The 13,476-nt window shown below is 39.8% G+C and overlaps 1 long non-coding RNA gene across 6 annotated transcripts; it reads right to left on the minus strand.

The window, feature by feature from the left end:
- Nucleotides 1-1,537: 1,537 nt before the first annotated feature.
- LOC125794550 (uncharacterized) lies at nt 1,538-3,119 on the minus strand. 6 transcript variants are annotated; one of them, XR_007433653.1, is made up of 4 exons: nt 3,043-3,115; nt 2,708-2,881; nt 2,048-2,623; nt 1,538-1,789 (listed from the first exon to the last, which is right to left on the minus strand). It is a non-coding gene; the product is annotated as an uncharacterized LOC125794550 (long non-coding RNA). The 6 variants fall into 6 exon arrangements; XR_007433654.1 differs by having other exon boundaries at nt 2,048-2,298; nt 2,708-3,119; XR_007433652.1 differs by having other exon boundaries at nt 2,048-2,469; nt 2,708-3,119.
- Between the last annotated feature and the right edge of the window lie 10,357 nt (nt 3,120-13,476).

Consider the following 13,476-nt stretch of genomic DNA (forward strand, 5'->3'; position numbering starts at 1 on the left):
CAGCGGACCACAGCACTTGTCACTGGGCTTGGTGACTTTAGGCTCATGTTCTCTCAGAAGTTCAAGAACAGATAGATGTTTTACATAGTATGTGTGCAAACAACTGAAAGCACAATTTTTTGCAATAATGTACAATTATTGCTTTGACTTGATTAAATTTCAGAGTGCATTTACCCTTTGAGTAATACTGTGTGTGTGTGTGTGTGTGTGTGTCCATCTCCTGGGCCAAGCAAATGCCCTCCTTATTCATTCTTCTCTTTTGTCCAACCCTCAGCCCTCCTGCCTTCCTCTGCCAAGTCTCCAGTTCCTTTCTCTGCTTTTAGTAACAAAAGGGCTGAACTCAATGGGCCAAACCGGCGCCGTGTCCAGGTGGGTGGCAGGAACATGCCTGCATTCAAATCAACCAGAGAGGAGAGATTGCATGATGAATAATTTTATTGCAGTGATTTGGTCTAGCATTTTGGTAAACCAAACCCCAAACCAGCTTTCAGATTTGGTGGGTTTGAATAATGCTATTGACGTATATTTAAGCACACAGTTGTAAGCAGGGTTATTCACCATTGTCCGGTATATTTTTCACACAGAATGGCCTCTGGACCACAAGGTACAGATGGTGTTGGGCCCAACATCTGTTTTTTTCAATTATAGGCTAGAAGGTATGGGGCACTTCTGTCCCCTCCCATGCATGGAGTCAGACTGATTTGTGTATATTTTATGTATGTGCGCCATAGAAGCGTATGTTAAGTGTTCAGATCAGTGATAACACTCTCTCCAAGCCAACCTGGGTGCTTGTTATGATGCTGTTTTTTGTACTAATTATTATTTTCTGTAATAAATGTTCTTTTATACAAAGAACAGTATCAGCGAACACTTATTTCATGCATCTACATGACATCACAGCTCAAGATACTACATCACCAGCATAAGGTAGCGAGGGAGGGGAGAAGTTTAGCAGTGAGATAAGACGGCTTCTGCTCAGAGTAGAAGTTTAGACCAGCCTCTGATGATTGTGATTGTGGCTTGGAATGAGAGATATGCCAGAGATAAAATGAGGTGAACGGGTGTAGGTGGGTGTCAGAACGTAGAGATGGAATTTACTTCTACAAGATGAAAATTCTGATATTTTTGATCTCCATTCAGATTAATCCAGTATAAGTAAAACTTATATGTAAACAAATTAGGGTTCACTCTGGCTAATACCATTTTAGTTCTGCTTTGTGATTTAGTCCATGTTTGTGGACAGATATATAGATATAGAGTCAAAATACCAGAAAAGTAATTGTATTAGAGCAGAGTCCTGTGGGAGGCGGACTAGTGGATGATTAAAAAGCACACAAAGTAAAAAGGTGGAGGACAGTGAGTGATTAAAACACAGTGATTAATAACTCCAGCAGCACTGCTGTATCTGATCCACTCACTGTACCAGCTCAACACTCACTAACACCTCATACACCACCACCATGCTAATCACTGCTAATCACTGCTGCATCTGATCCACTCACTGTACCACCAGCTCAACACACACTAACACCTCATACACCACCACCATGCTAATCAGTGCTAATCACTGCTGTATCTGATCCACTCACTGTACCAGCTCAACACTCACTAACACCTCATACACCACCACCATGCTAATCAGTGCTAATCACTGCTGTATCTGATCCACTCACTGTACCACCAGCTCAACACTCACTAACACCTCATACACCACCACCATGCTAATCACTGCTAATCACTGCAGTATCTGATCCACTCACTGTACCACCAGCTCAACACACACTAACACCTCATACACCACCACCATGCTAATCAGTGCTAATCACTGCTGTATCTGATCCACTCACTGTACCACCAGCTCAACACTCACTAACACCTCATACACCACCACCATGCTAATCACTGCTAATCACTGCTGTATCTGATCCACTCACTGTACCACCAGCTCAACACACACTAACACCTCATACACCACCACCATGCTAATCACTGCTAATCACTGCTGTATCTGATCCACTCACTGTACCATCTCAACACTCACTAACACCTCATACACCACCACCATGCTAATCACTGCTAATCACTGCTGTATCTGATCCACTCACTGTACCACCAGCTCAACACTCACTAACACCTCATACACCACCACCATGCTAATCACTGCTAATCACTGCTGTATCTGATCCACTCACTGTACCACCAGCTCAACACACACTAACACCTCATACACCACCACCATGCTAATCACTGCTGTATCTGATCCACTCACTGTACCACCAGCTCAACACACACTAACACCTCATACACCACCACCATGCTAATCAGTGCTAATCACTGCTGTATCTGATCCACTCACCGTACCAGCTCAACACACACTAACACCTCATACACCACCACCATGCTAATCAGTGCTAATCACTGCTGTATCTGATCCACTCACTGTACCACCAGCTCAACACACACTAACACCTCATACACCACCACCATGCTAATCACTGCTGTATCTGATCCACTCACTGTACCACCAGCTCAACACACACTAACACCTCATACACCACCACCATGCTAATCACTGCAGTATCTGATCCACTCACTGTACCACCAGCTCAACACACACTAACACCTCATACACCACCACCATGCTAATCAGTGCTAATCACTGCTGTATCTGATCCACTCACTGTACCAGCTCAACACACACTAACACCTCATACACCACCACCATGCTAATCACTGCTAATCACTGCTGTATCTGATCCACTCACTGTACCACCAGCTCAACACACACTAACACCTCATACACCACCACCATGCTAATCAGTACTAATCACTGCTGTATCTGATCCACTCACTGTACCACCAGCTCAACACACACTAACACCTCATACACCACCACCATGCTAATCAGTGCTAATCACTGCTGTATCTGATCCACTCACTGTACCAGCTCAACACTCACTAACACCTCATACACCACCACCATGCTAATCACTGCTGTATCTGATCCACTCACTGTACCACCAGCTCAACACTCACTAACACCTCATACACCACCACCATGCTAATCACTGCTAATCACTGCTGCATCTGATCCACTCACTGTACCACCAGCTCAACACACACTAACACCTCATACACCACCACCATGCTAATCACTGCTAATCACTGCTGTATCTGATCCACTCACTGTACCACCAGCTCAACACTCACTAACACCTCATACACCACCACCATGCTAATCAGTGCTAATCACTGCTGTATCTGATCCACTCACTGTACCAGCTCAACACTCACTAACACCTCATACACCACCACCATGCTAATCACTGCTAATCACTGCTGTATCTGATCCACTCACTGTACCACCAGCTCAACACTCACTAACACCTCATACACCATCACCATGCTAATCACTGCAGTATCTGATCCACTCACTGTACCAGCTCAACACTCACTAACACCTCATACACCACCACCATGCTAATCAGTGCTAATCACTGCAGTGCTGAGAATAATGACCCACCAAATAATAATAATAATATGGTAATAATAGTAATAATAATAGCTGCTCTGTGGTGCTTTTCTCTCCTGTGGGGTTCTGAGTATTGAAAAACTGGGAGAAAGGAGGAGAATAAGAAAGTTTGCACAGAATCAGATACAGAACTACAGTCTGTATTTATTAGAGAACTACAGAGTGTCCTGTATGATCAGTGGAGCTGAGGAAATGGACAGCAAGTGTAGAAACAAGCAGTTTAGTTTATTTATTTTATTGCATTTGGAACCTCTTCAAATAAATGGTCACTTTAGTGTCACTTAATCTCTATCAGATATCCACAGTAACAATATCGCATGAATTAGCCATGCATACCCATATCAGTAAACTGATGCGCTTTACACAAATAAGATTATATAGATATGAAAATTACAACATGAACATACAAACAAGCTACAAATACACAAATCTGTTCACACACTACTGTGTCTGAGCCGGCTTTAAGGGGCTATCAGCACACTGGCTGCAGAATGGTGGAGCTGAGTGGCCAGAACAGCACCATCAACACGTAGTTTGACATTTTCTGACCTTTAGCCATATTATCAGCGGCCCTGCAGGACCTGCAGTGCCACCGGGCGAAGAATGTGCGAATCCCCCAACAGGGCTTTCACTCGCCTGCCAGCTACACACACACACTCTCTCTCTCACACACACACACACTTATGTAAACCAGCTCTGTCACTCAGCTATTCCCACTCCCACCCTACACAGGTTCTGTATCCATTTTAACGAATCATATACAAACATACAGAGCATCATTACCAACTATCAGTAATAATATCAACATGCATAACATAAAGATGGTAAATATTGTCTGAATACTGCATTCCGAACATTTCCTACCTTTATAAATACTATAAACAAGGAAGTGTTAGGAGTGGTATACATTTAGACTCATCGACAAAAAAAATAACACATCAAAAGAGATGTTGGAATGTAATAAATCTTTATCTGTGTTAATGCAATAAAATTATTAGAGTGAAAGGACAATTTCACTGGAGACAACAATTGAATGAAGGCTCTAGTTCCCTGTTAGTTCCTTTATCCTGGATACAATAACAGATTGGAGGATGTTCTGCACATATCACTGAGCTGTTAGTGTTCCTTATATCACTACTAGGGGTGACTAACTGTTGTATGAGTTGCTCCCCAGGTTATTCATCACACCAGCGGTTGTTTCAGTGTGCTATTCGCTCCACACCCAGAATGCACCACACACTGTCATGACCACATGTCATTGCACACGGCACCACCAGGAAGTCAATAACTGGAATATTGTTTACACCTGTTCACACCCAAAGACAAAGACAACACAGATAAACACAAAATGCTATTTTTAACTGAAGGTGTTTATTATTAAGGGAGAAAAAAATCCAAACCTACATGGCCCTGTGTGAAAAAGTGATTGCCCCCTTGTTTCTGACACCTGAGTACACTGTCTTTAGCCACACCCAGGCCTGATTATTGCCACACCTGTTCTCAATCAAGACGTCAAAAAAACTCACAACATCCAAAGAACTGCAGGACTCACTTGCCTCAGTTAAGGTCAGTGTTTAGGCCTCCTACTATTAGAAAGAGACTGGGCAAAAATGGCCGACATGGCAGAGTTCCTAGACGAAAACCACTGCTGATCAAAAGGAACATTAAAGCTCGTCTCAATTTTTCCAGAACACATCTTGATGATCCCCAAGACTCATTGGAACATGTGTGCATTCCAGAAAAAGAACATTATACCAACAGTAAAACATGGTGGTGGTAGAGTGATGGTCTGGGTCTGGAAGACTTGCTGTGATAAATGGAACTATGAATTCTGCTGTCTACCAAAAGATCCTGAAGGAGAATATCCGACCATCTGTTCGTGAACTCAAGCTGAAACCAACTTAGGTTCTGCAGCAGGACAATGATCCAAAACACACCAGCAAGTCCACCTCTGAATGGCTGAAGAAAAACAAAATGAAGACTTTGGAGTGGCCTAGTCAAAGTCCTGACCTGAATCCGATTGAGTTGCTGTGGCATGAAAAAAATCCTCCAATGTGGCTGAATTACAACAATTCTGTAAAGAAGAGTACAAGACAAAATTCCTCCACAACGCTGTAAAAGACTCATTGCAAGTTATCGCAAACGCTTGGTTGCAGTTGTTGCTGCTAAGGGTGACCCCACCAGCTATTAGATTTAGGGGGCAATCACTTTTTCACACAGGGCCATGTAGGTTTTGATTTTGTTTCTTCCTTAATAATAAACACCTTCATTTAAAAATAGCATTGTGTGTTTACCTGTGTTGTCTTTGTCTAATACTTAAATTGGTTTGATGTTCCGAAACATGTAAGTGTGACAAACATGCAAAAAATCAGAAAATAAGTACTTTTATTGCATCTGTACATGTCTGAGTACTGTCCAGCCATGACATCAACAAATAAAATCACAAACACAATAAGCCACAACACGTCCCCCTCCAAAATAAAATCACTAGAAAAATAAATCAATTATTAAATAAATAAATATGTATTTGTTTTATAACTTGGTTAAAGTTGCTGTGTGCCAACAACATTGTTCACTGAAACGTCTGTAAATAATGTAAACTAGAATATACAGCACAGCTGCTTAATTGTATAATTACAATAAATCTGAACGTGAATCTGAATGTGAATGAATGCTACGTCAACCTAATTAAACTAATTAACTAACATGGTTATGAATAAATAAACAAATAAAGAAACGATTTGCCACCAAAAATGTCAACTTTTTAAAAGTGACTTTTGCTAATCAGGTTGAGCTGAAAAGCGCAGTGTTACATTCCTCTCGACTAAAGCTCAGTCAGCACTTCAATCAGGCTGCAGAGTAAAGCTGATGAAAGGACGAGTCGGGCCTCCTGCAGCGGAGCGTGCGCTACTGCTTAATAACAAGCAACCAGCGCTCGCACAGATGCTACAAAGTGCAATTTTTATCTGAAGTCTCCCACAGGACCCGAGAGCTTAGACTGTCAGGAACACAATATGGAGCAGTCTTTGTTCACACTGCTGCAGATCCTCCTCCTCTAATACTGAAGAGGAAACTCCAGCTGATCATTAATAACACACAGCAGTGCAGCACATGCCTGATCTGGAAATGTTTTTGCTGTGATAATGTGATGAATTATGTTCATATAAATGGATATTTTTCTCCCCAGTTTTGCTAGGCTGTTTACCCCACCCACTCAGCTATAACTAGCAATGCCCTGCCACACCTGGAGGGTAAAGACTAGCACACGCCTCCAACACATGTGAAGTTAGACTCTTTTCTAACTTCTGCTAATGAAGCATTACAGTAGCATCACAGCGCATTTAGAGAGTAGAGCAGCAACTCGCCTCTGATACATCAACTAACAGATGCCTGTGCTGACCAACATCATATTCAGGAGTTCACTGTAAAAAACAAAACTTAAAATTGTTCTGCTTAATGTGATTTGTAAGTTAACTAAATGAAAAATATTGAATTGCACCCTAAAATATAGCAAACTAATCACCCCAACTTACTATATTAAGTTTCTTGTTAAAAGTTGGTCCAAATAAATAATCTGTGTTGGCAAAATTTACATATTGTAGATAACCCTAGTCGAGGCCATGCCAACTACTCTGCACATGCTCAGTTTGACCCTTTATTTGATTGGGGTCTATGGAGCAATGTTAATCACACTATTTGCATTTTGTGCGTGTCCTTCTACCTCTCATTCACCATCAGTGTGTAAGCATTCTCCACAAGTTGCCTTCTCTTGGAATTTGCTTATTTGTTATATAATAGTACCTGCCTGGCCTCAGTGTTGAAGCTCGGAAGAGCAGGTTACTATATTCTGTGTTGCCAAGTCAGTCTGGTTACATTTGCATTAATTGCATAAGTTTTACATAACTGACAATAAGGTGGATATATGATAGTCATAAATTCCAATTACCCAGTTGCTATGTTTAATTTAAAAAAGTACAGCGGTGCACCCACTAAATGATTCTGATTCATGTAAAACATTTTATTGGTGCAACTTATTAATTTTTTTAGTTGGTCCTAAAGGATGGTCAGCAAAACTTGCAGTACACATTTTGTAGAATTTAAATCAGGCCATCAAAAGACACAAATTACATTTTTAAGTTGGTGAGATTTAATATTTAAAGTTTTAATACATATGATCTGGGCTAAAGATTTCTGGTTGGCACAACTGCATGTTTTTTTTTTTTTTTCAAAACTTGGTCTCAAAACTCAAAAATGTAGTGCAGTAAGTTGCCTTAATTTTTTGAGTTTTCTTAACTTTTTTATTTTTACAGTGTGGGAGTTGTAGTGAGGGCTGATAGTGGGTGCAGGTGAATTATGGGAGTTGTAGTGAGGGCTGATAGTGGGTGCAGGTGATCTATGGGAGTTGTAGTGAGGGCTGATAGTGGGTGCAGGAGAATTATGGGAGTTGTAGTGAGGGCTGATAGTGGGTGCAGGAGAATTATGGGAGTTGTAGTGAGGGCTGATAGTGGGTGCAGGTGAATTATGGGAGTTGTAGTGAGGGCTGATAGTGGGTGCAGGTGAATTATGGGAGTTGTAGTGAGGGCTGATAGTGGGTGCAGGTGAATTATGGGAGTTGTAGTGAGGGCTGATAGTGGGTGCAGGAGAATTATGGGAGTTGTAGTGAGGGCTGATAGTGGGTGCAGGTGAATTATGGGAGTTGTAGTGAGGGCTGATAGTGGGTGCAGGTGAACTATGGGAGTTGTAGTGAGGGCTGATAGTGGGTGCAGGTGAACTATGGGAGTTGTAGTGAGGGCTGATAGTGGGTGCAGGTGAATTATGGGAGTTGTAGTGAGGGGCTGATAGAGGGTGGAGGGTTGAGTGAATGTACCAGCCAAAACAACTCAATAAAATGAGTTCAGAGAACTTCAACATTAAAAAACTAAAAAATGATTGTTGAGCCAATGGAAAAATGTGATTTGAACCAACTTTTAGTCAGTACCTGTGTCAATGCTCTTTCTAGAGTGTTGGTTCATGCAGCTTTCCTATAGGCTCCTGGCACCATATATCTGCATATTGGGTGTGGCCTCTTCCTTACTTACCATCTTTGTGTTGTCTGTTGCCCAAAGCTACCTTATCCTAGGCGTGCAATATTATAATATAATTTGATTGCCAGGCCTCAGTGTTTGTGGGCTGTAAGAGCACATTAACTTTATTCTGTGTTTCTAGTGATCACAGTATGCTGGCTTTGAGCTACAGAGTTCACTCTTTGCTGAGTTTACTCCAGTATTATACTGTCAGTATTTGCAGTTAAATAATAATATACCAAATATGTTGAGAATACCACATTGAGTTAACTCAGCCTTTTAAGGCAGCAGGAGAACTTATATTGCTGAGTTTAAACAACTTGAAATGTTTTACATTGTACTTTAAAATTATGAAGCACGTAATTAAGTTGGATAAACTGTATAATTTAAGTTGATTTGCCTTAAATTTAAGTTGAGATAATGAAAACTGTCAACTTGAAAGTAATCAAATAATTACGTTGAGCTAACTTAAAGGAATTGTGTTGATCTAACTTGTTTACTTAATTTGTAAAAACTTAATTTATTTATGTGTTACCAATTGAAGTAATTTTTTTAAGTTGGTCCAACAATTCTCTTTTTTCAGTGTACAGCTTTCCCATAATTCTCCTGGCACCATATATTTGCATATTGGGTGTGGCCTTTCTCTTACTTACCATGTTTGTGTTGCCTGTTGCCCAAAGCTACCTTATTATAGGCATGGATTATTAGAATATGTGTGGGTTGTTGTAGTCTGTATGACTCTTTACAGAGTTTACTCTTACACGGCTCATGTATTATACTGTCAGTATTGGCAGGTCAATAAGAGTATGTTAAGTATGTTGTGATTATGTGTGTATGTGTATATGTATATATATATATATATATATATATAGAGTTTACTAAACCTGTTGTGTGAGCAAAGGTCAATTAAGTTGAATAAACTTAACTGATTAAAGTTGTCATCTAGTTTTAAGTTGAATGAACTTAAGATGTTATGTATTTACAACTTAACTTCGTCAATGCTAAATGATGACTTCAGTTGAGCCAATGAATATTTTTTATTGTGCACACACTCTCCTTACATATATAATTTAAGTTGAGATGATGAAGACTGTTAACTTGAAAGTAATCAAATAATTATGTTAATTTATTAATGTGTTACCAATTGAAGTATTTTTTTTTAAGTTGGTTCAACAATTCTCTTTTTTTCTGTGTACTAAAACCCAGCATTTAATAGTTTTAGTAAAATCTTTATTTTTCAAGTCAACAAACACATATTTTATTAATCACACAATTGTTACTGATTTTCTGATGAAATCTGCTCTTACTGAAAGAAAAGAGACACAAATCCTGATTTACAATAAGACAATCCTACAAAATATAATTTAATCTGATTATTATGTGAAACTAATTTCCAGTTTAAACCCAGTCTCTCAGATCAAGTAGAGATGTGCTTAGCTTTTAATAAAACCTGCTGCAGCTGCTGATATACATACTGACATGTTAAATTTGGTTTTAGATCACCCAAAATTTGCTTCAAATGAAAAATGGATTTACTTGCTTTTCCTCTCACTTCCTGTCTCACTGCGTAGAAGAACATTTGTTTTCTTTAATCATTTTTTTTCCTGAAAGCTGGAATCGATGTGTAAAATAGTTCTGCGGGAGCTTTTTAGGCATAACATGTTTTTGCTATATTGGTTTGTGTTTGTGGCGGGAGGCCGGCCCTGGGACTGTTAATGCATCCCTGCAATTCTGCATAGACAAATTACAGCGCTCCCTCTGTGCCCTGCGAGCTGCAGTTCACAACCATGCATGCATTAGTTATTAGTTATTATGCAAACAAAGGTCATGCTGTTTTCCAAGCGTGCTCACATTGATCATAGGGGTATAAAACGTTTTTGAACTATAAAAGCTTCCAGTATAGAAATAGTCTGAATACAAGTAGCTCAGCATCTGGCTATATATAAGAAATATACTTTTAAATGCCACTGCGATAAACTGACGTCAACAGGGAGCAGAAATACAGCTTGTTTTTTAGCTGCACAGCATTAAGAATATCATAGAGTCAACTGGATATCTGGTCCTGATTAAAGGATGTGCTGTATAGAAATGCTTCAGCTAGAACTCTAGTGCTTCAGACTCTGTGTAGCGTTCTGCTCTGCAGTTCATTAGAGGAGAGCTGTATAAAGCTCGCCGCTGTGTTTTATATCTCAGAGTTGAGCGATCGTCTGTATCTGCGTGAGGAAGAGAAACACACCTGCTACTTTTTAATCTATAAGTCTCTGTGCTATCGTATATTTTGTCCACTCTCACTGTGAATAACAGACCCTCGCAGTCCCACTCAAGTGATTTCATTACACTACAGCTCTCCTGAGTTTTACTCTGCTTTCAGCACTTTCTCTTCTATCTACCAATCTATATCCCTTCTCTATCCATCTGTCTAACTTTCTTCTGTGTATCTATCTCTATTCAGCCATCCATTCATCTTTTCTATCCTATCAATCCCTCCACCCATCTCTATCTCTCTACCTGTCTACACTTATCTGCCCATCATCGATCCATCAATTCCCTAAACTCCTCCACCCCCCGTTCATTCGCTTCTGTCCGTCTAACTTCCTATCTATCCATCAATCATGTATCTATCATCCATCCATTAACCAAGTTCTGCTTCTATTAATCTGTTCATCCGTTTATCTATGTAACTCACCATTCACTCCTCTTTTCATCTTTCTATTTACCTTTATATCTGTCCATTTATCTTCATACACAACTCTGCCTTTTGGAATAAACTGATTGAAACTGTAAGTGTTACCATCAAATAGACTCTAACACAACGTTAAAATAATTCTTTTTCAGGAGATAACACACATAGAATAAATTACAACTCTTAAAAAATCTAAATAAAACAAACATTTAATTACACAGGGAAATTAATCCAGACAGAGTAACTTCACTGCAGTTTTCAAAAAGCATGAAATCTCAATTTCCAGGGTTACTCCCACGTGTTCTACTATATACAGCTCTGGAAAAAAATAAAGATCACTTAAAAATTACAAATTTCTTTGATTTTACCAAATTGAAATCCTCTGAAATACAATCAAAAGGACGATGGATGATCACATACCAACAAACCAAGCTGAACTGCTTGAATTTTTACACCAGGTGTGGCATAAAGTTATCCAAAAGCAGTGTGTAAGACTGGTGGAGGAGAACATGATGCCAAGATGCATGAAAACTGTGATTAAAAACCAGAGTTATTGCACCAAATATTGACTTTTAAACTCTTATGAATATGAACTTGTTTTCTTTAAGCCCTGCATTTTTTTTGTTATTTCAGCCATTTTCCATTTTCTGCAAATGAATGCTCTAAATGAGAATATTTTATTTGGAACTTGGGAACAATTTTGTCAGTTTATAAAATAAAACCAATATTATAAAAGTTCCTGAATTTGAAGTGAAAGTTTAGTGCGTGGAAAGTTCTACTGCACCATTTCACCATTTTTTATAAGGATAGGTTTTGTGACAGTGTTGTAAACCATAAGAACAGGTTAATGTTGTCTTTCCTGCCATGTGTGATTTCATGCTGGGTAGAAGCTCTATATAACAGGTGACTCACTTGGCAGAAGAGACGCAAGGTGATTTTTATCATGTGTTAAAGAGTGACTAAACCCTAAACCATATGTTGCCATTAATAGCTGAAACGTGTTCCTTTGAAGTAATGAAATATACAATTCCTGCTTAAAATTGTATAAACATTAGCTTACTTTAAAAAAAAAAAAACACTTTTATTGTGGTAATTTCTGCCTCTGCAGCGCCATCTCAGATTCAGACGTGCTATAAGACTGGATGATGTGTTTGTGCACTTTGGTATGCAGACAAATCACAATATGCAAATCAGTGAATCAATAATACCACCTATCTGATGCGTCTTGTCACTATCAGAAGCTAACTGCTGCTGCACCTATCAGCTCTTCCTCCTGCCCCGCCTCTAAACCCATACATCACCTAGTGCCCCTCCCAAATTACCCCTCAAATTGTTAGCCTATTTCAAATTCAATCTGAAAGTGAAGTCAGCAAACATCAGGGGGTTTAGTCCCCCTTTAAGATACTAAAACAGAAGAATAAAAGATTATAATGCTGAGTGACTAGTAAGTAATATCGCACAGAAAATACAATGCAATCCTCTTTTATGAGTTATATTTAAAGGGAAGGTAGCCCTGGTTGAGAAGACTACACACTGATGTTGAGTTGAGGGTCAGGAACAGGCCCAGTATGACAATAAAGGATGCCAGGAACCAATAAGATGTGATGTACTAAGAAATGTTAACTAAACTTTACTTTTTCTTTTTGTGTGTCTTGGCTGTAAAACATTTGTAACATTTACTCAAAATTTGGAGCAAATTCTAGTCAAAGTAAGTGAGTGCAAATTGTTGACATGGTATCCCAGCGCCATGTTGTGTACTTGTGTACTTAGGGTCTCGCCAACTTCTTTACAATACACATCCCTACAATCCATCTTTCATTTATCCATCCATTCACACATCCCACCATCTCCATCTACCCAAAATCATCCAGACACAAACAGCCACAGAACACAGTGCAGCTCATTCAGACGGCGTGTCAGACAGGCTCCACAGAAGCAGAACGATCTCTAGCTTTTCCATGAAGCCATGGAGAATAGTGTCTTTCACTGGGCTGAGCACAAACAACAAACCGCTCCTGGGCTCTTCTGGGCCTCCTGTGTTGTGTCACCTCATTACCGAAACTCCTGGGCAGCACAATCTGATCTACAGCATCCCAGCGCTCTGCGACAGAGAGCTCCGGGTCCCTCCCTTCACGCATCAGGATACAACCCACTAGATAAAACCCTTCTGGCCTTCAGAGAGGAGCCGCTGGCTGTGA

The sequence above is a fragment of the Astyanax mexicanus genome, unplaced genomic scaffold, assembly GCF_023375975.1.
Source record: "Astyanax mexicanus isolate ESR-SI-001 unplaced genomic scaffold, AstMex3_surface scaffold_41, whole genome shotgun sequence".
Taxonomy (NCBI): Eukaryota; Metazoa; Chordata; class Actinopteri; order Characiformes; family Acestrorhamphidae; genus Astyanax; species Astyanax mexicanus.